A 21,993-nucleotide genomic window follows, 5' to 3' on the forward strand; every position below is an offset into this window, starting at 1 on the left:
TCTTGGGTCTCTGAGTCTAGTCCATGATGGATGTCCCTAAAATCATCATGTTTGATTCAGAGCCAGCACTGGATCTTGAAACTCCTACTAGAGTGTAGCCAGGGAGTAGGGAAACCTAAGGTAATGTTTAAGAATGATGATCTTGGCAAAGCGATGGATCCCTAGAACTTCAGGCTGGCATCAGCTGAAGCCTGGGGCTCAGGGCTATGGCTTGGAGCAGGCTTCAGGGCTGGCTGTTGCCCTGGGAAACCATAATCCATACCTGCGGCTTGGTCACATTTGCTTCTTACTATTGTCTGCTAGGCCTGAATACTGATCTTCTCTCCCTTTGATTGGAGGTGTTTTTAAGCTGCAGACTGTTCCCAGCTTCAGATGTGACCTGAAACAGTCTTGCTCAAGGCGGCAAGTGACAGCAGATGCCCAAGTTATCCCTCTTAGAATCCCTAACTTCCAGAGTGGCTTTATTCCAAGAATGGGCCCTGTGACATGGGATTACCTGGGACCAAGGTGGCCATTCCACCACTGCCCAGTGGTGTCCGTGAGGCAAAGGCAGCCGTTGATGTGTTCTCTACTAGGAGCTTCCCTACAGGAAGCCCAACCATGACCCAAAACTAATCTTGGTTTCTTGGCTGGCCCTCCCAAAAAAAAAAAAAATCCTCATTGAAGATGCCTAGATCCAACTTCCAGGCATCTTCTATTCAGCTTTTGAACTGGGATATGTAACCATTCCTGCAAATTGACCACTAAAACCGAGAGCCAGACTGGGAGGCTGATAGCCCCTCCTCTGACTACACTTAGGCACAGGAGACAGATTCTGGTTCTTGAAGACACCCACACTAACCATAAGGCCCTGAGAACAGGGCACATCTACAGTTGTACACTCCAGCCTTGCGGGTGGGGGATCTGAAAGCAGAAAAGATTAAACTTGAGGAGTATGGTCTCTGGTCCTAGAATCCTTGGCCCCTTTCTAGAGGGAAAACCCTTTTCTGTCCAATCTCTCCTGGTCAAGTAGAAACAGCAGGTGATGTTTTTCCATATTAAATCCTGCGAGAAGGCCTCACTTCACTGGGTCTTGCGGAACACTTAGTGGAAACTGGGCTCTGGAAGCTTCATGCCTTTAGATCTTGGTCCAGTCTGCCCTGGGACACTTTGCCCTGCCTCTTAACTGTGTGAAAACCTCTGAGTAGGAGACAGAATGAGGGGAGGGGGTTCCAGGAAGACCAAATGTCCTAAAAAACCAAGACCAGATGCTGATTGACCTGTAAGCTGGACCCTAGCACTCGGATGTACCAGCTCGGGCTCCTCACCTCCTTGTCCAAGGTTCTGTTTACCTTGCCTGCTACAAAGACATGCCTCGAGGTGAACCCAGCTAAGGTCTCCTTAACAACTCTTAAGATCTGGTGGATGGGTCTAGACCTCCACTCCTCTTGCTGCCACCCAAGACCTACCTTGTGTGGAAATTCCCTTTATGAAAGCCGCCATCCACCAACTTAGTGGCCTGCCTCTTCTGTCTTGCCTCTTCCCTTTGCCTATGGGGGCCGGTTTCAGATTTCACCTTGGAAGCCCCTGAAAGGAGTTGATTTCCAGGGGACCTTCTGGAAGATGAATCAGGTGAGACATGGCTGAGGTTTGCCTGTTATGAAATCCAGTCCTGTGACTAGAGGGTCATGGAGGTCCTGTCATACAGCCTTGTCCTGAAGGCTTTCTGGGTACACTGGTGTGTGTGTGACTGTGTGCACTACCTGAAGCCACACTCCTATAGACCTCTGCCTGTTCAGTGCTTTCAGTTAGGATGTCAGGCACTCTGCAACTAAGCACACATTGATGTATTCATGGTCTGATTAATTTTTCCTAGACTTGAGTTCTAGAACTTTCCCTGTGGGGAAGCCAGTGAGCGTTTGCCCCTAGCTTCATCTTCAAAAGCTGTTACTTACTAGAAAGGTGTTTATTCCTATAAGCCCTGGTTTCTTTGCAGGACTGAGGGAAAGGTTCTTCCTGAGGTGCTATTAAGTCACATAAGTGATGGGATGGGAAGACTGGAATCAAGGCAAGTTTAACGGGGTCTGACCTTCCAAGAGGTGAAAGATTTAGGTGAGCCATCCATTGAATCTCTTCTCTAATGGATGAATTTTGTTCACCTTGAATTTCTCAAGGCAGTGACCATTAGTATGGCTGAGGATGGAGCTCAGGTATCCATTATAAACATAAAAGTCCTGGCTAGTGGCAGGTACTCCCCATTCCCTGGCAGGGGACCACACCTAGCCAGAGGGACTGATCAGAGAAAGCAGCCAGGCCTGACCTCCATGTTGCATTGTTTCCCGGGATTTCAATGCTATGCAGACCAGGGACAACACAAGCAAGACAGAACTATAGTCAAGAATGGAACAGGATCAAAGTCTGAGAGGCAAATCTCAACATGAACACAGTGCTTTGGGTTCATGTAACAATAGGCCACCAACACAGATCACGGAATCTGGTTTCTGCCTAGAACCAAGACAGATGCAAGAAACAAGTGCACCTGAGAAGGACTCTATTCTCCTCTGAAACTCTAGTTGCAGAACACCCATAACCTCACTTTCCCAGACATAGAAGATAGGTCTGTCTACTCTGGCAACTTTTAGTGGGTTGTTGACTCTAGCAATCCTCAAGATTCTGTTCAGGTTTCAAGGTTTGCGTTAAAAGCTCGGGGCTTCTGTGGGGCCAGCTCTACCCTCCACTCTGCTTCTTTCTGATGGGAAGAGTGAAGTCAGGGCAAAGAGACCTTTTCCTGACTACACAGGAGCCAAGAAGTAAGAACTGCAGACCAGTTGGGGAAGACATTTAGGAAGGGGAGGGGATGAATGAGTCACATTTGGCTGAAGCCCAAGGATGTACCAACTGCTCTGCCACTGGCCATGGGTGGGACGGGGCAACACTTAGCAACCTCTACTGAGATGAACAGTACTAGACTAAGTCTTAATGTATGAAAGCTACAAAGGAAAGCTGTGTCCTATCATCCAGGACTGGTCTACGTGGGTTTGAACCTTTTAGAGTAGCGACTTCCTCCATATGATTTTAATAAGGTACACGAAGTCTGGGCTGCCCAAGATCCACCTGGAGAAATAACTTGGAGTCTGCTTACTCAAAGGGCTCCTTTGCTGACCAGTAGACTGGAGATAAAGATGGACTATGGGTCTGCCTCCTCTCATGTGCATGTGAGAAGTTATACAAGCTATGCACTTCAGAAACTTCTGGGTCCCCCAGTGACATTGTTACTGAAACCCAAATTCCCCTGCTTGCTGTTCAAAAGTCCATGCTCGAGACCTGTGATGGTGGGAAAGGAAAGGTTGCTTTACTCAGGAAGATGGTGGACTAATGTCCCAAAGACCCATCTCCCTGTCCAGGTGAAGCCAAGGCCTTAAACAGGGCAGGCAGCGGGGCGGGATGGGGGAGATGCTGTAAATGGTGGGGGAGCTATGTGCAGGAGAATCTGGTGCTCAGGAGTTAATCACTTATCCTTGCAAGGCTTCCAGATTCCTCTGTTCTGCCAGGAAATGCTCCCAATAAAAGACAGCACTTCAGTCCTATAAGCCATGTCCTGGAAAGGCCATCCAGACCCCTCACCTGTACCAAAAATCAAGGCTCCAAGGCCTCTTATTGAAGACCGTATGGTCAGTGGTGGTGGTTCTCAAGTGTAGAAGGCCTTATCTTCTAGAAAGTCTAGTCCTTTGTTCCTCAAAGTCAGTGGTCTACAGGATTTCAAGAAAGGTTATTTCTACCAATTATGGGGTTTAAGTCAACAAGGAATATAGAATAAAGGAGCCCAGAAGCTTGAAGCAAGTTAGCCCTTAAAGGAGTGGGTTGAGGTGCACTTACAAGATGAGGACCTTGTTAGGTATATCTCCTATACTCTTATGACCCTTTTCTGAAGTCAAGGGAATGTGTTAGGCTTTAAGCCTAATAACTACCTAATTTTGACTGTCCCCAGAGTTGTGCTGGTGGAGGATTCCCCTTCCCAGAAGAAGGCTGCTGGTGGAAGAGACCACATTGCCTGGGTCAGAGGCTCTGGCAATGTGGTCAGTTTTACTTGCCCCTGACTAGGGGCAAGGACTTGGTCCATGTCCAGCCTCCTTTGAGGTATCTAAAGACAGGCTTGCCTGTCTCTTTTCCATCTAGGCTGGATCCTGAAGCAGAAGGGACAGAACTGTGATAGAGTTTAAATGCCTCTCTAGAGTCCTGCAACCTGGGGACAGGAGGCCAGAGCTCCAGCTCCATGTAGGGGTCTTCTGAAATGTCCCTCCTGCTTTTCTCTGATGTCCCTGCAATAACTGTATCTGTCTCCAGGTCTCCTGAAGAGCCATCTCCAGCTGGGGTAGTTCCAGCTGGGAGAACACTGGGAGTCCTCAGGTCCCCAAGGAATAAGGATGCCGTTAAGCTGCAGTGGGGGGAGTGGTCCATGTTTAGCCACTTCTTCAAAATGGATTTAGGAAATGTTCAGCTTCCAAACCTGGAAGTTCTCGGGGACCTACAGAAGCCTGAGGGATTATTCCATAGTAGAAAAATGAAATGTACTCCCCTCCGCTTCTGCCACTGAAGACCACTTAAAGCCTTTTGACCTGACTTAGTCCCATTCTAGTCTACATTCATCTTGCCTTTACAGATGAATAATATCCTGCGACTTCTGTTCCTAAAGGGGATGAACTTTTTCTTTCACCTGAGTGAGCGAGACTGCTAAACTTGACCCCTTCCTCCACCACACTAATCAGCCATCAGTTGCCTTGAGACTTCTCATTTCACATTGAAGTCTTCCTTGGAAGATCTGAGGCTTTTCTATTGAGATGATCCTGTCCTCGGCTACGACCAGAAGGCTGCTGGGCTCACAGAAATTGAGACTGGACAGTCTAGGTCCTATGAAGATGTCTGCTTCCCAGTGGCCTGAGCTCATGGAGGACCTTTGGAGGGATGTTCATGGCCTCCTCCTTGGCTAGTGGTCCTATTCTACCCACCTCTAAATATACTTGGCCTGGCCGTACCTGACTCAGGTGCTGGCTTCCCCCCCCCCCCACCCCCACCACACACACACACACACCTTGCTCTGCTCCCATACTGATTTCCCAGGAATAACAGCAGTCTTGAAACTGACCTGTCAGGATCTACCTTGAGACCTACACCATTATGCTGGAGTAAGCATGTCTGAGTAATTCTTTTGAGGAAGACCTGGGATTAGTCGGTCATAATGCCAGATCCCTTCTAAGATGAGGAGGTTACATCACTGACACTCAATGTGACCACTGTCCTCTGCCTCTGTTTTGGTTTTGAGCGGTCCAGATGTGAGACTCCTACATGTTTTAGAGATGCTGTTCTGCTTCTACAAAATCGGGTTCTTTTCCTGATGAAACTTGCCTTCAATTCAAGATTATGTCCTTTATCGTGTAAGAATAAGACCTTCAGGTTTGGATTCCAGTCCTGCTTCTGTATACTTCCAGATGTATCCTTGCCCTTGACCCCTGGGTCTCCAAATCACTGAACAAGAGACTACCCCATACAAGCATCTCTCTCCTACCATGTCTCTAACATTGCTGGGCTAGTTCTCAAAACTATCAGAAACCACCTTGGGGTTAGAAATGTCAGCTGCAGGTGGTGTGGCCAGGCATCAGAAGAGTCCGTCCCTAACACTCTAGTCCACCTTTAATTAAGCCTCTGAATGCCAGACTAGACCTGACTAGAACACCAGTTGCCCTTCCAACAAAGACCCATGACTAAGCAGAACTAATAACAATACCAATTTTAACACTGTTTATTGAGGGGGGGAAAAACTCAAGTAAGTGTATATGGCACTCCTTGTATCCTGGGGACAGGACAGCACCTCTGGCAGGACAATGGGACTCTGAAAAAGGATCCCCCCTACTACTTATGACTTGGGAATCTGAAGCTGTACAAACAGGGGAAAACCAGTCCCTCCCTTGGTGTGATCAGGGCTAGGTCACTGACATTAGCTCCACAACTACCCTGCCTGCGTATTTATGGGCTGAGGGAACTTCAGATTTTCCCATAAACCTCCAGGGGATGGGTCCAAATTTCTGTTGTCACATGAAGGGAAGTTGGGGACTGCCATCACAGAGCTTATGGTTGAGAACAAACACCCCCTCCCTTTTGTGATTCTATGGTGGTAAGAATCTAACGTTTGTATTTGAGGATTAATTACATTGAGCTGAGTTGTAGAGAATTTCTATGAAGTTTTGCAAGGGGCCAATTCCTCTTCTGGGAGACCAGACTGCAGGGAATCAATCTTTGACAAGTCCAACCTCTGCCTTGCCTCTTCTACAGAATTATTTTCAAAAACTGTTGATCACTCATGATTTATTTCTTCCAAAAGTGCAGAGTCATTTTCCTAGGCTTTCTTCCAGGAATCGTGTTTACAAAAAAAGCCCTGTATCCCAATCTAAAAGATGGAGCTCTACTATGTACCAAAGATGTTCACTAGTTTCAGTCTGGTTTTGGAGTTCTAGTGTCTTCATCCTAGAACCTTGGCCTCACATGTGATATGTAAGACTTTATCCAGAAGTTCAGTTGTCCTCTGTACTGCTCGGCCCTGGCTGAGCCTAACTTCCTATGACCTCTAGGTTGTGGCAACATGGCCAGTTGCTTTCCTGAAACAACCCTGAGGAAAAAGCAGCTTAGCAAATGCAAGGCCCTCCTCCCTTGTTAAAAGCTGTTATAAAGTTGCTGTGCTAGACTGGAATCTTGATTAATCCTAAGAATGGTTGGAGGACACATCACGTCACCATTTGAAGGAATGAGAAACACTTCAACATGGTCAGGATTGAGAGAAAAAGGTTTCTAGGGCTCAGAATACCTCTTGAGAATGAAACCCCTCAGCTAGGACTAAAGCCTGCCTCTCTAAGCAGGAAGGTTACCTGATATTTCACTGACTTTTATATTTGGTTATAAAGAGTCTGTGCCCTCCATGCTTATTCTCCAATGCCAGGAGCCTACAAGAATTGAGTGTCTACAGGCATCATGCTGGGCAGTAGGGCATAGGAATTTGCTCAGCTTTATAACTAAGGAAGACTCTCAGTGTTGAATGTCCTCTGTCACTAGGCCATGCTATCTAAGGTCAGGGAAAGCTGAAAGAGCCTATGACAAGAGAAACCTAAATTTAGAGGTTAGGGTTCTTCAGGGACCTGGTGATCTAGTGATCAAAAGGTGTTATGTTGTGACTAAAAGGTTAGATGTGAGGGGATAAACTACAGCCTGAACCTCCCTCCTAATCCACAACTTCCGTCTCCGAAACAACCAAGGGTTAGGTGAGTGGCAGTAATGCAGTAAGCCGGATCTTCTGGGGAGGTGGGCTCACTGGAGTTAGATGTTCATAAGTCAATCATGTTCTCTTAAAAGCCTTTTTTAAAGAGTAGGGGAGAGGGAGGGAGGGGTCTTAAGCAGATTCCCAAAGGAATGTGGAGCCTGACATGGGGCTCCATCTCCTGACTGAGATCATAACCCCAGCCATAATCAAGAGTCAGATGGTTAACCAACTTGAGCCACTCAGACACCCTTAAATCAGCATTTTTTTTAAACCACTCCTGGGACAATGTAAAGGTCCTAGGGCATGAACTCCACTTACTATACCCCTCCTGACTTCTATATTGGTTTGCTGAGGTTCCCATGACAAAACAGTCTGGGTGGCTTACACACCAGAAGTCTCTGTATGGTCTAGAAGTCCCAACTTCAGTTCTGACCAATCTGGCTTCTGGTAAGACTCCTGCTGGCTTGTAGATGGCCACTGTATCCTTCTGCCTTCATGAGAGTAACTCCTCTGGTGTCTTATAGGGGCACTAGTCCCATTTGATCAGGGCTCTACCAGTATGACCTCCTAGAACTCTACTACTTAGAGGCCCCATTTCCAAACACCACCACACTAAAAATCAGGGTCTTCACTCTCAAGTTTTGTGTATACAAACTTCCAGTCCAGAGCACTTGCTATTACGATTGTGAATTTGAACTGAGCATTTAGATCATTGACAACTTTGCAGATCTCCTTAAATCAGTACCAATCCTAGTGCAGAACAGCAAGTGCAAATCTCCAGAACATTAAGATCACATCTGTAGGGAACTATATACCCTACATGCTACCCTATATATGATATATACAACATCCCATTAGGAGTCCCTGGAAATAAGACAGGAAACCCAATGACAGGGAATTGGCACAAAGAGCCTTGGGTGTGTCTGACCTGGGAATCACTGAGCCAGTAAAAGATTTAGTAGTCAACAAACATGTTCTGACTTATCTTTAAAAAGCTGTATTCTTACCCTTGCTCCCCAGAGCATTCTTCCACTATCAAGCCACTCTGACATTTCCTTGCTTCCTATTCTCGTCTAAGTCCCCATGTTTTGCCTGGATTCTAGTGACTGTTTTGTCTCGTTGCTTCATCTTGTTCACAGTAGACCTCTTCTCCCACAGACCCACAGTGACTTTTGAAGATCCCAACCCTACACCACAGTTGTATCCCCACTAGAGTAATTCTAACCTAAGACCATAAGGTCATTTTTGTAATCATCACCCCAACACCCACTACATCTTTGAGAGAGGGGGAGATGTTAATAAGCTTCAACCATACCAGTTTTCTTCCTATTCTAAGGTAAGTGTTTTGACATCCTTTGTTCCTGTCTGGAATCTTCTCTTCCTATACCCATACTGCTAATTATGCAGTCTAGTCTTTGCTCATCTATTAGGATGTCTACATTAGAGATTAAACATAAAACTTACCCTGCCCCATCATGCTGACTGAAAATACCTAAAGGAATTCCAGTGGAGAGATCCATCAGTTCCATGAAAGGAATTTTTCAATCTTTCCTTTTTTGTATACAACTTTCTTCCAGGAACAGTCCTTGCACACAGAAGTCATGCCCTTGTAGTAGGAGTGGTGACCAGGGACCAACTAAAAATCAAGATGGGAGTATAGAGACAGACTTGGAAACAAATCAAATTGGACAGGAGGGTGACTATTTTTAGAATCTGATGGACCCACACCCTGAAGTTTAATAGTATTGTCTTTGTTCTCTGAGCTACAGATCCATCACCAGGTAGAAGGCTTAGCAAATGAAAGTCTAGACCTCTTTTCAGATGGAGTGTAGGATATGCTTCCAGCAGAGGCATTAGGACTTTGCAAGAAAGATCCATGTAGTCTCCACCTTTTGGCTGATTAAAAACTCAAGGTTCCCAGAAAAGGAGGGAAGATTCATGTGTTCCAGAGCCCAGAAAAATGGAAAGCCCAGGTCTCCTCTTACGCCTACACAGGATCCCCTCCACTTTTTTCTGGGATATCCATAGAAGACCCCCCCCCCAATACCTAAAACAATACCTAAAACAAATGAATGAACTGATTTTCCTTGAGGTCTTGAGGTATTTAGGAAGTCCTGGCAGATTATCAGAACTTAGAAGCCAGTCTATAACTTTTGTGAACTAAGACCCACTGGGATTTAGAACTCCCATAAATCCATTGAGAAACAAATTGAGACTCGAATTTGTGAAAGAAGTAACTACCAGTGTGGTTGTGGGAACAGTACTTCATTTTCTCATCTCCTAGGTGGTCTGACAGCTTTCTGGAAGATGCTGTGGAGATACTCTTGGCTTCCAAGCCTAGTGTAGCACTTTGGTTTAACCTTTTTATCAAGGCTCTTGGTAAGAGAAATATCTAAGACCACTGCAAAAGGCATGGAGTTGGAATGGCTACCAAATCAAATGCAAAAGAAATGTGGAAAGACAAGAAAAATACTTAGGACAAGTACAAAAAAGATCCAGGGAAACCCAGCTTACAAAACCTGGGTTTTCATCCAGGCTCAAAATAAGAAACCAAACAAAAATGGCAGCAAGACAGAAGTCTGGGATGACTTGCAGCACAAATGGGATGGAACAGATTTTATCTACTCAAGGAAGCCTCCTAGAGGAGGATGTGCTCTGTCTGGACAATAGGGAGGGCCTGCCTATATATCCTCCCTCCCCATATGTATCCTCAGCCTGTGAATACAGCTTCTCAGGGCCCTCATGTTGCAGGTAGGAGGCCACAGGAGTCCAAATGCCCTCATGCTTGACTCCCCTCCAGAAACAGGAGGGCTGGCCTGCATTATTAAATTGTAGAAGTGAGGCGGGTGGGGAGATGGCATGACTGGGTGACGGGCACTGAGGGGGGGGGCACTTGATAGGATGAGCACTGGGTGTTATGCTAGGTGTTGGCAAATCGAACTTCAATAAAAATATACTTAAAAATGTAGAAGCAAGCTCAACTCCAGTCTCACTCCCCATCTCTAACTTATTCAATTGCTCCCTGTTGTCGATATACCAGTGTCTAAGTTCCCTACTGGGAAACCTTCAGGTATCTCCATTCCTACCCCACTCATTATTCCATCTTCTATTTGCCAGCAAAAATGGGTTGCTTTAACTGTTCAGCTTTTCCCCCAGTGACCTTGAGGTTTCTCTGGGAATTCCATCCTGGGTGGTGCCCACTCAAATGGAGTGCCCTTCTCCCATGATACTGCAGTAATAAAGCAAGATTTAACTGCTGATTCCCAGAAGCCACCAAGTCAGAGCCACTAGGGACGAGGCATGTAAAACTATATAAATCGATAGGTTTCAAGTCTCCCCAGGTGGCTGATAATCAGACCAGTCATCACTTTCTGTAATCACACTACTTGAGGTTTAGGTCAAACCTGGCCAGATAAGTTGTGGTTATGGTAACATTATGCCACTGGGAATGAGGTATCCTTTTGTAGAAGAGGCAGGAAAACAAAAACGGATCAAGTGACACACCTAGGGCTACACCATAGTTAAGGATGCGACTTGAATCTAGAGCTGCCTAACTGCAAGATCTGTTCCTCCTAAAACCTCACTGCTGATCCAGAGGGAGATAGCCTGCTCTCCTCAGAAGGCTCACAGCATCGCCCTGTTCTGCTTTGTCTGATGGGTTTGTGTACCTGTTCTTTCTGGTATTCCTCCCCTGGCTCCTGACAAGTGACAACTTCCCTTGCCCCACCTCTGTCCTGTCCCCCCAACCCCCAAGCATTTTGTCCACAGCTAGATACATCAGATATTCAATAAATGTTGAATTAAATAACTTAATCATATGGTTCTACTTTTGAGGTTCTTCTGGAAAAGGGTGAAAGAAAACTCAATTTGGTACAGTAACTTTTCTCAAAGTTTTGAGTGAATATTCAAATGGCCACAATTCCATTGCAAGCAAGGCAATTAACCAATATACCATTTTTTCATGTATAAACAACATAACAAAAGGATTCCAAGTTCAAGATAGATATTCTAGAAAGGTGGAAAAGGGCAAGTAGCTTAATCTTGCTGAAGTCTTACGAATTTCTAGATGGAGGAATTTAAATTATCTAAGAGCATAAGTGAAAAGGAAAAAATCCTTAACATCTTGTGAGGGGAGAATGGATGATTCTATATGTAGGCAACGATAAAGAAAAAGAAGATCCTAATGATGGACAAGAAGTTTGCAATGCCAGCATTGCAGGCTCTTTAGGTTCCTAATAGTGTATAACAGCACAGATGAGATGTCATTATCTGGATCCTAAACTCTGGTCAGCCTTATTGCCGTGAACCTAGATAAGTTTTCAAACTTCTCTAAACTGGAGTTTCTTCATCAGTAAAGTAACCATGATAAGAATTCTAACAGTTATGGTGAAGACCCAACAAGAAGCTCATGCGTGTGATATGAACCTAAGGTCACCTAAACTCCTGGTGAAGCCCTAACCCCCCTAATACAGTAGTATTGGAGGTGGGGCCTTGGATAGGTGCCCTTACAAAAGGCGATCAGCACTCACTTGCTTTCCATCTGGTCAGGACACAGCAGGGAGGTGGCCATCTGCAAGCCAGGAAAAGTGCACTCCCCAGAATCCAGCCATGCTGGTGTCTTTCCCTGGGGCTCCCAGCCCCTAGAACCATGAAAAATAAACTCTTTAGGTCCCCTGGGCTGTGATATCTAATGGCAGCCAAAACAAAGTATGCAAAGTACTTAGCTCTGTGTCCTGAAGACACTTGGTAAACAATCGTAATCCTAGTAAGACTACTTGTAGAAGTCCTAATGGTGGACTGCTTGCTATTTTCCTCTCCGTGGAGTCCTATAGTTGGCTATAGTATCTGGCAAGTGTTCATGCAAGCTTTGTAGAAAAAATCTTTGAGGATGAGAAATGTATTCTTTGACACTTTTTTTCTCCTTTCACAACAAAAATGGGTTGCTTTAACTGTTCAGCTTTTCCCCCAGTTCTGTAAGGTAACTGTTTAAGTCCTACCTTCATAAGTCAAGACTTTTAATTTAATCTAGCATATAAAAAAAATCATTAAACTGGTCTTGAGTGCTGTACTTTCAGCGCCCGATGGACACGTCTGCTCTGTGCCCAGCATGTGGGGCTGGGAAGGATATGTCCCCACAGCTCTGGGAAAAGGCTTTAATCTCCCAGATTATCCTTTAAAAAAGTTTCTTAAAAAAATTCCCATTCTTCCTTGGGAGCAACTCCTAAGGTCTGTGAATTGATGCAGCAGGGCCTTTGCCCCTGCCCCTCCATCCAGGTCCCTGTGCATGGGGGACACCTACTGCCATCACCCAGTAAAAGTCGTGTGTGTGTGTGTGTGTGTGTGTGTGTGTGTGTGTGTGTGTAGGGGCCAAGTGAATGGATGAGCTGCTTTAGCTGAAGTTAAGGGGGAAGAAGGGACAGACTGGGAAAGAGGCATTTTGCTTTTTAAGTCCCCACCCCCACCCAGTCTCCCTGGCTCAGCCTGGAGGCCACAGCCTCTGAGTCCACATGGACACTTCAGTTTACACCTACTCTGGGTTCCCATGGGAGCAGTCCCTGAATTGGCTGAGTGATGCTGGTCTTCCAACAGTCCATGATGAACCCCAATCAAAAACAAGCATCCCCCTCCCTTAGGTCCCTGGAGAAGGACACAGAACCAAAGAGGAGCAGCTGCCTATAAGCACCCTCCCTACCTGTCTCTCTACTCTGGGCTTTCTGTCCTGTTAGCTTTGCTCTATTCCAGGCCCCTCGGATATTAGAACCTCCTGCCTCTGGGCCTCCCCTAGTTGCCTGGCCTGGGTTCATAGTTCTTTGTAACTTGCCATGGCTGCTGGGCAGGAGTCACCCCTGGATTGCCACTCTAGTCTCCTAACTGGCCTTCCTGCCACTGGCTGGCTTGTTTAACAGACTTCTGTGGCTGCTGGGTCTTTGTTCAAATAATTCACTGACTCCCAGTTGCACTCTGAATAGAAGCAGGTGTTAGCAGTGACCCCTGGGGCCCTGCAAGAGATAGGACCTATACAGCTGCTCTGGCTTCTCACTTCTTTGCCTGACCACACATGCTCCTGGATGTTGCCTTTGCACTAGTCTCTCCACCTGAACTCTTCCCTGACTATCTGCATGACCAGCTCTCTCCAGGACTTTCCAATGACTCCTTGAGAAGCAATATCGAAGCAATAAAACTTCTTGTGCTCCTTACCCTGTTGTACTTAATTTTACTTTTTCTCTTTACCACCTCATTTCCTTCTTAAACTTAATTTGCCAACCTATAACACCCAGTGCGCATCACATTATGTACCCTCAATGTCTGTCACCCAGTGATCCCATCCCCCCACCCACCCTCCCTTCAGAAATCCTCCATTTCCTAGAGTCCAGAGTTTCTATTTGTCCCCTCTTATTTTTCCTCAGTTTCCTTTCCTTTCCTTACGGTCCCTTTCACTGTTACTTATATTCCACATGAGTGAGACCACATAAATGTCTTTCTCCAATTGACTTATTTCACTTAGTATAAATATCCTCCAGTTTCATCCATGTCCCTGTAAATGGGAGATATTCATCCTCTTGGATGATGCAGTAATATTCCATTTTGTGTGTATATGTATAAACATATACACATATATACCACATCTTTATCCATTCATCTGGACACTCCATACCGTTCTCCAGAGTGGCTGTACCAGCTTGCATTCCCACCAACAGTGTAAGAGGGTTCCCCTTTCCTGCATCTCTGCCAACATCGGTTTCCTGCTTTATTAATCTGCATCCACATCTGTCCTTTCCTTAGTGGTTAATTTTAGCCATTCGGGCTAATGTGAGGTGGTATCTCATTGTGGTTTTGACTTGCATTTCCCTGGTGACCAGTGCTATAGAGCATTTTTTTCATGTCTGTTGGCCATGTATAGGTCGTCTTTGGAGAAATGTCCATTTGTCTTCCCATTTCTTGACTAGATTCTTTAGGGTATGGAGTTTGAGAAGTTCTTTACAGATCTGATACTAGCCCTTTATCTGATGTCATTTGCAAATATCATCTCCCATTCTATAGGTTGCCTATTTAGTTCTGATTACTTCTTTTGCTGTGCAGAAGCTTTTTATCTTGATGAAATCCCAGGAGTTCATTTTTGTTTTTGTTTTCCCTTGCCTTTAGAGCCCGGTCTTGCAAAAAGTTGCTGTGGCCAAAGTCAAAAAGTTTCTACCTGTGTGTTCTAGGATTCTGATGGATTCCTGGCTCATTTAGATCTCTTATCCATTATGAGTTTGTGTAGAGATTGGTCCAGTTCATTCTGCATGTGATCACTTTTCCCAGCACCATTTATTGAAGAGGATGCCCTTTTTCCATTGCATATTTTTTGTCAAAGACTAGCTGGCCATAGAATTGTGGATCTATTTCTGGGTTCTCTATTCGGTTCCATTGATCTATTTCTGTTTTTGTGCCAGTACCATGCTGTTTTGATGATCACAGCTTCATAATGTAGCCTGAAGTCAGCCATTGTGATGTCTCTAGCTTTATTTTTTTTAAAACCTTCCTTTGGCTATTCAGGGTCTTTTCTGATCTCATACAAATTTTAGGGTTGATAGACATTTCAACAACTCTTCCAATCTTGAGCACGGAATATATTCTTCCAGCTTTGTGTCTTCCTCAATTTCTCAAGTGTCCTATTTTTACAGTACAGATCCTTTACCTCTCTGGTTATGTCTAGTTATCTTAGTTTTGGGTGCAATTGTAAATGGGATTCCTTAATTTCGTTCTTCAATCCCCTTGTTAGTGTATGGAAATGCAACTAACTTCTGCACACCTGATAGTATTTTTTTTTTTTAATCCTGCCACATTACTGAATTGCTGTAGTTCCAGCAATTTTGGAGTGGAGTTTTTACCACCTTATTTTCTATCTCCTTTCATAAACAATCTCCATGAGCCAGTCTTTGCCCATCTTGTTCACTGAAGAATCCCCAGTACCTAGAGGAGTTCCTGGCACACAATTGGTGTTCAATACATGGAATAAATCCTGTTGAAAATAACCTTAGAGTCAGGGAAGGAAGGGAAGAAGAAAGGCAGAGGTGGTGGCAATGCTAGGGAAGAAAGTGTAAGAAAGGGATGGGAAATGGACTCTTGGTATTTCCTCCCAAAGAGTAGCAGAGTGAACCAGAACCTGAGGATCCTGACACCTGTCCATTTTCCTCTTATTTATGAGCACTTTACAGGCTGAGTGTCCAAAGGCTGGATTAGTATGGTGGGGAGCCTCCAGGTGGAGGAGCTCTCCATTTCAGTAGCTCATCTGCTTCTCACTAGGTCTTGCTGGGGTCTCCCCGCTCTGGCCTGGCCACTCTCTATCCTCTCCCACAGGCCTTTCCCACTCCTAGCCCTCTCATCCCCCTGGGAGAGGTCTTCCTTTGAACACTCAAAGCACTTTTCAAGCCCCTAAGAGCTATGAGCAGACTCTGCTGTATCAGTTATTCCCATGTCTCCTACCTTAACAGGAAGTAGGACTTGTAGAAAGTTTGTTCTCAACAAACCTCAAAGCAGCTAAAAGGACAACCACATTGTAAGTGCTCAGCAGGTGTCTTCAGATGGACAAGGGAAGAGTTCAGACCTTTGGGCCAGCCTGGATTTGAATCCGAGAGAAGCACTTAACTGTATTAACCTAGAAAAGTTTGAGCCTCAGTTTCCCTGTCTTATAATGGGGATAATGTGATCCCTTACATGAATTGTTAGGATTGACCTAAACCTATGAATGCAGGGAGGTGGGGGACAGAGTGCCTGATGCATTAGAATCCTAGTGGTCAGAGGGAAGGAAAGGGGGGTTTTGAAGAAATGAGGCTTATGTTACTCAATGCAGACTATTAGGTCAAAGCTAATAATGGATCACTAAAACCATTCCCTCCCTGCCTCTAAGAGTGGCAGGAAGGACATTTCATTCCCCCTTCCCTACTTCTAAACACTTCAGACGCTGGGCAGATAATAGGTATTTCAAACCTAACAACTCTCCCAAACCCAAGACCTAGGTACCATTATTTGCATCTCCCATAAGGGGGTACAAAGAATCCAGCTACATGGAGCCATAGCTTGCATGAAGCTTGCATTGAAGCTCCCATATAAGCGTCTGGAATCAAGCTGATCCTTCTAACACTGAGCCGGTACCTTCTTCTGCGTACTGGCTCAGAAAGAAAGTTCAAATGTATTTGCCTGACTTGATCTTCAAGAATTACCTTGCATTTGACCAATTTAAAGGAAAGCCATGTTTGCATTGTTGGGGGAGCACAGCTGCAAGTATAGATGGAGAATCCCACCTGGTTGAACCCACTCCAGTAACATGACAGTTGTGGGACCTGTATAGGTTACTTTTCTCTGAGGCTTCAGATCTCAGATATAGTGAGACAATAACACACCCTGAATGGTTTCAAGGATCCTGCTAAAAATCTTAATATAAATGGGTTTAATATCATAAGTCATAATGCCTAAAGCAAGACACTAAATTTTAAGTCAGACTCCTGATTCTTGGCCATTAAACTCAAGAGATTTTAATATTTGCAGTGAGGAAAGTTGAGGTTGAAATAGGTCAGTTCTAGTTTACTCTTTTAAGATGTGCCAAGCCACTGGCTGCTCACACAGCCCTGAACTGCCTCCTGATAAACATGATTGACAGCAGGGCTTTAAAGGTTAAATATAGTTTCAGATCTTGCATAGTGATCCAGTAGTAGGACTGGAATTAGAACCAGATGGGATTTTCTCCATAACCCAGAATAATTGAATTAATGTTGTACAGTAATAAATGAAGCTTTGTTTCCTCCTCTCCATGAGGAATGAGTTCTGTTGCTCAAGACAGTGTAGGAAGAATTTGCATGAGCAAACTTCCTGTAAGCATCAAGAGACACCTGGCGCCAGATCACACAGCCAGCCCTACTTATGCTCAACCACCTGATGAAGCCACCAGGGCCCTTTGCCCATGATGGAGTGTTTCGGGATGGGTATAGAACAAGAGCAGCAGGCTGCCTCTACTCCTCCAGAATCTTAATGCAGACTACTGCACAGAGCTTCCATTAAGAGGATGGTTCATTTTTTTTTTTTTCTGAGTTTGCCAAACACAAGATCAGAGGTCTTATATATATATTTTCTTCCTGCCCAGAAGTTGCTGATGCCAGCTTCACAATTCAATCCAATATAGATTCTTAGGGAGACTATCTTGTCAAAGATCAAGTATTCTGCTCAGTGACCTGTTGCTAATGGGTATACCTAGACCTTGAACATGGAGCCTCTCATTTTCAACCCTAAGTACATTCCACTGCTCATGATCTTCATAAACACTGCAGTTGTGCTTTCCTGAGTGGCTGTGTGGGAGTCGGTTTTCACATGGTGGGATCACTAATCCTATATAACCATAGTCCTATGTCAAATTCTCATGTGACAGGTGCCATGGTTTTGAACAGAACTAGGACTCTTGAGGATAAGAGCAATATATACTTAAATGGTTTCTAATGCATGATCCACCTGTGTATCAGGCTTTTTAGAGGGAATTTTGGCAAATGACATTTTGCAGTAAACTTCCTTCAGAAAAACAATTATTTTAACTATGAAGTTAAAATCCAGTACATATGTTCTGTAGTGGAGTGCTAGCCTCTAGGACTTTCATAACTAGGCAGCTTTCATGGAAAGCAACATTCCAGCATTCTGTGGGTAATAGGTTCAGGATCCCTCATCATATTCATGTCATCTGTATGAATTATGTGTTAGCCCCTTACTGATCATCTTTCAATTATAAGCAATTCTGAATTGAGATCCTACCATACTCACATGTACATAATTACCTCTAATGCAGCCTTTGGCCATGCTTGACCTTTTTAATACTTGTATGAATGAGTCAATATCTAAGAATCACATCAATGTCAGATTCCAGAAAGAGGTTCTAAACAACATAGCCATAGTTCAGGTCTCAAGCTGGATACCAGGCAGGCTCAGGCTTAAGAATTAGAATCTAAAAGTTCCTCCCCACTCTTTTAATATAGGATAACTGTTATCTTCATAGGCATTTAGAAAGGTACCTCCTCTGAGGATTTAGCCAAAAATGCTGACCATCTGGGTGGATGAATTAGGGAAAAATTCCAATGTTGGTGTGGAGAGGGATCAGAGAATCACAATTCTACGAGATAGGACAGTCACACAAATATGCCCTGGCTCTCCCCTAGTAGGCACTGTGAAAACAACTGTTCCACGACTCCCGGGAGTTGGGGAATGCCATTTTTATCCATGGGGTCTATGGTGAACAGGACTAGAGTTAATATCCCAGATGTGCCCTAATGTTTAGACAAAGTCACTAAGATATCTGGAATTATAGCCCATCTGTTCAGCATGGACAGTAACATTGTTTCTTGCATACCCAACATATGAAATGCGGTCACCTATGTGAAGATGCTCTTGGTGCCCTATACTATTCAGTTCAGGTCTAACTTCTGCTCCAGACATACCTCAAAAGGTCCAATTCATGCTGACAGTGACCAACACCAAGTGCTGGCCCTAAGGTGCCTTCATGTCTGCTTCAGGGCCTTTCCCAGGCTATAGGATAGCAGGCCAGCAAGCAGACACATTCTGGGGTGTTTAAAATTTAGGGTTCCCAAGGCAGTACTAGACAATGCTATACAGGAGACTCTAGGTAAATTCCCAGCCTGTAGGCTTTCTGAAATAAGATTCTGGAAGGCCTTCTGTAGCTCTCCAAATGGTCACAGCAGAATTTGGCCCCTACTGCCTATGGCAATGGTATTGGTACTATAAACTTGCAAATATGTCTTCCTTCCTCACTATTCCTGCTTCCTAAGACCACTTCCTAAGTCAACCACTGTACCAGAGCATTTGCCCCAGATTCTGCTTTGGTGAGGACCTAAACTAAACATACCTGACTTTTGGAGTCAGCTCCCACTTGTAAAGATATTGGAACTCATCACCCCATTCCTCACAACAAAAAACTGGATAGACTAAAAGCCCATTCCCTGTAAACCTAGTGACTTGTTTTAGGTACATCAGATTTCAGGTGGCAGCTGTCCTGCAGAGATAAGCAAATCCAGACCATGCCAACCAAGATATGCTTAAAGCAGAAGCTGCTGGGGACCTGAGGTGGTAGAGATGTAAGTGGTAATCTGGATGAATTTCTAGGAGCCAACTGCAGACTATCATGAGGAGAAATTTCTAGGGGCTCTACTTTGGGGACTTTTCCCTGTGGGTTCTCTGTGAAAATCCAAGAAAGATTCCCCTTCCACCCTTCCAGCCCTGGCAGGGCTGAGGAAGAGTTGTCATTATGAAATAAGCCCAGGGCATTCTAATAGCAAAGGACCCGTCTCCAGAGGGGAAAAACTTAATGAGCATGTTCCAAACTTTATTCTTGCCCCCTCTAGCTATCCTGTCCCTCAGGATAAGAAACATGTGGAGGTCACAGCTCATCAAGGGACTGAAGTTTAATTGGAAGATTGTAAAACATTCTCTCCCCACACCTCTTCCCTCCATGAGCAGAGCTACAGTATGATTAAAGCCAGAAGAACTACACATTAAAGTTACTATAAGTGCCAGAGGCTTCATACTCTTCCTGTCCTTAGTTTTGTCTCCTGATGACTTTATAGGGAGAATACTGTACCAAAATCAAATGTAGCTCAAATCATGGCCAGGTTAACATAAACTCTCACACTAGAAACCAATGTACCTCCGGGTCCCCTTACCTTGTACAACACCTCTATACTTTTTGGCTTCACCTGGCTTTTAATAATAAAAGCAAAAAGTCTGAAAGACAAAACCAGCATCAGATTTAGACTCAGGACATGGCTTTTAGGATTGTGAAAGAATTTATAATTAGGATTAATGTACTAAGGGCTGTGTTATAGGCTGAATGGGATTAGGACAGAAGCCCTATATCTGAATACAGCCACTTTGTATCTCCCAAGATTCTTAAGGAAGTAATGGTTTCCATGACATTATAGAGGTGAGGCCCTGATCCAATAGGATCAGCATTCTTAGACAAAGAGATCACTTGCTCTTTGCCATATGAAGACACAATGAAGCCTCCTCCATGGTCTGCAGAAAACCGCCTTTTCACTAAGGACCCAGATCAGTGGGCTCCTTGATCTGACTCCCCAGCCCCTAGAATTGAGAAAATAATTTAAGCCACCTAGTCTATGGTGTCTTATTAGGACAGCCTAAGACTAACACAATTAAGATGTACATAAGATCTTTAAATGTAAGTGGCCTAAATATACCAATTAAAAGTACATTTAAAAGGTTTCTTGTAAAAATAAAATGTTTCTTGTATTAAGGTGGGAGTGAATGGGTGACGGGCACTGGGTGTTATTCTGTATGTTAGTAAATTGAACACCAATAAAAAATAAAAAAAAAAGAGGGCACATAATGAGGTGAGCACTGGATGTCATGATGGCAATTTGAATTTAAACAAAACTTAATGTTTCTTGAAGAGAACCTATAGTGGGGACATCCCCTACGTCCCCACACTGAAATTGACAGGTTTTAAAAGTAAAGGGATGGAGGAAGATCCACCATGTTAACACTGATCAAGAGAAGGGGGGGGGGGGCGGGTACCTATATCTACTCTTGTTCCGAAATCTGCTTTGTTTAAAACTACATAATGTCCTTTTTATCCAATAATGCCAAATCTTCAAAGAAGTCATAACTATCTAAAAAAATCCATCAAAGAAAGAACATGAAAATTTGAAAGACCAATCAAAGCAGCAGAAAACCAATTAAACAAAGCTGACTTATAGAACATTGCAACAAGAGAACATACCTTTTCCCCAGGTTTGTATGGTATAGTCACCAAAATAGACCACATTCTGGGCTATAAACTGGTAATTATTGTCCAAGAACATTCTTTGGATTCTACTTTAAATTTAACTAGAAATCAATATGTAGAAAATCCCAACGTCTGCAAATCCACACTTCCAAGTAACACCTGACTCAGAGCTCCATTTTTAAATACTTTTGAACCCAATTCTATTAAAATCTGTGGGATGAAGTAAAAAGCCATGCTCAGAGAGAAATGTATAGCATTAAAAGAACATAACAGGAAAAGTCTCAAGTCAGTAACCTCAGTAAGCTAGAAGAACATGAGCAACATAAACTGAAAACTTAAAGCAGAAAACAAGTCAAAATTGGGAAAGCTAAAACTCAACCAAGATTCCTAGAAGTTCCATAAAAGCAATAAACCTTCATCCAGGCTACAAATGACCAATATCGAATGAAAGGAGGGGTCATCACTACTGATCCCATGGACATAACAATAATAATTTAAGGCCCATAACTTTGATTTTTTTTTTTAGATGAAATTGACCAAGTCCATTGAAAGATTGAAACTACCAAAACTCAGACAAGGAATAGATCAAACAAAACCAACCGCAAAAACTTCAAAAAAAAAAAAAAAATGCAGGGATCCCTGGGTGGCGCAGCAGTTTGGCGCCTGCCTTTGGCCCAGGGCGCGATCCTGGAGACCCGGGATCGAATCCCACATCGGGCTCCCGGTGCATGGAGCCTGCTTCTCTCTCTGCCTGTGTCTCTGCCCCTCTCTCTATGTCTATAATGAATAAATAAAACCTTTAAAAAAAAATGCACCAGCCCCAGATGACTTTATTTTCTTAATAAATTTATTTCTTATTGGTGTTCAATTTGCCAACATAAAGAATAAGACCCAGTGCTCATCCCGTCAAGTGCCCCACTCAGTGCCCATC

At 44.1% G+C, this 21,993-nt stretch overlaps 1 long non-coding RNA gene across 1 annotated transcript; it reads right to left on the bottom strand.

The window, feature by feature from the left end:
• Nucleotides 1–487: 487 nt before the first annotated feature.
• Nucleotides 488–20,185, bottom strand: LOC125752341 (uncharacterized). The gene is made up of 5 exons (XR_007401608.1): nucleotides 19,981–20,185; nucleotides 15,752–15,884; nucleotides 8,750–8,921; nucleotides 1,449–1,595; nucleotides 488–903 (listed from the first exon to the last, which is right to left on the bottom strand). It is a non-coding gene; the product is annotated as an uncharacterized LOC125752341 (long non-coding RNA).
• Between the last annotated feature and the right edge of the window lie 1,808 nt (nucleotides 20,186–21,993).

The sequence above is a fragment of the Canis lupus genome, chromosome 13 (assembly GCF_003254725.2).
Source record: "Canis lupus dingo isolate Sandy chromosome 13, ASM325472v2, whole genome shotgun sequence".
Lineage (NCBI taxonomy): Eukaryota > Metazoa > Chordata > Mammalia > Carnivora > Canidae > Canis > Canis lupus.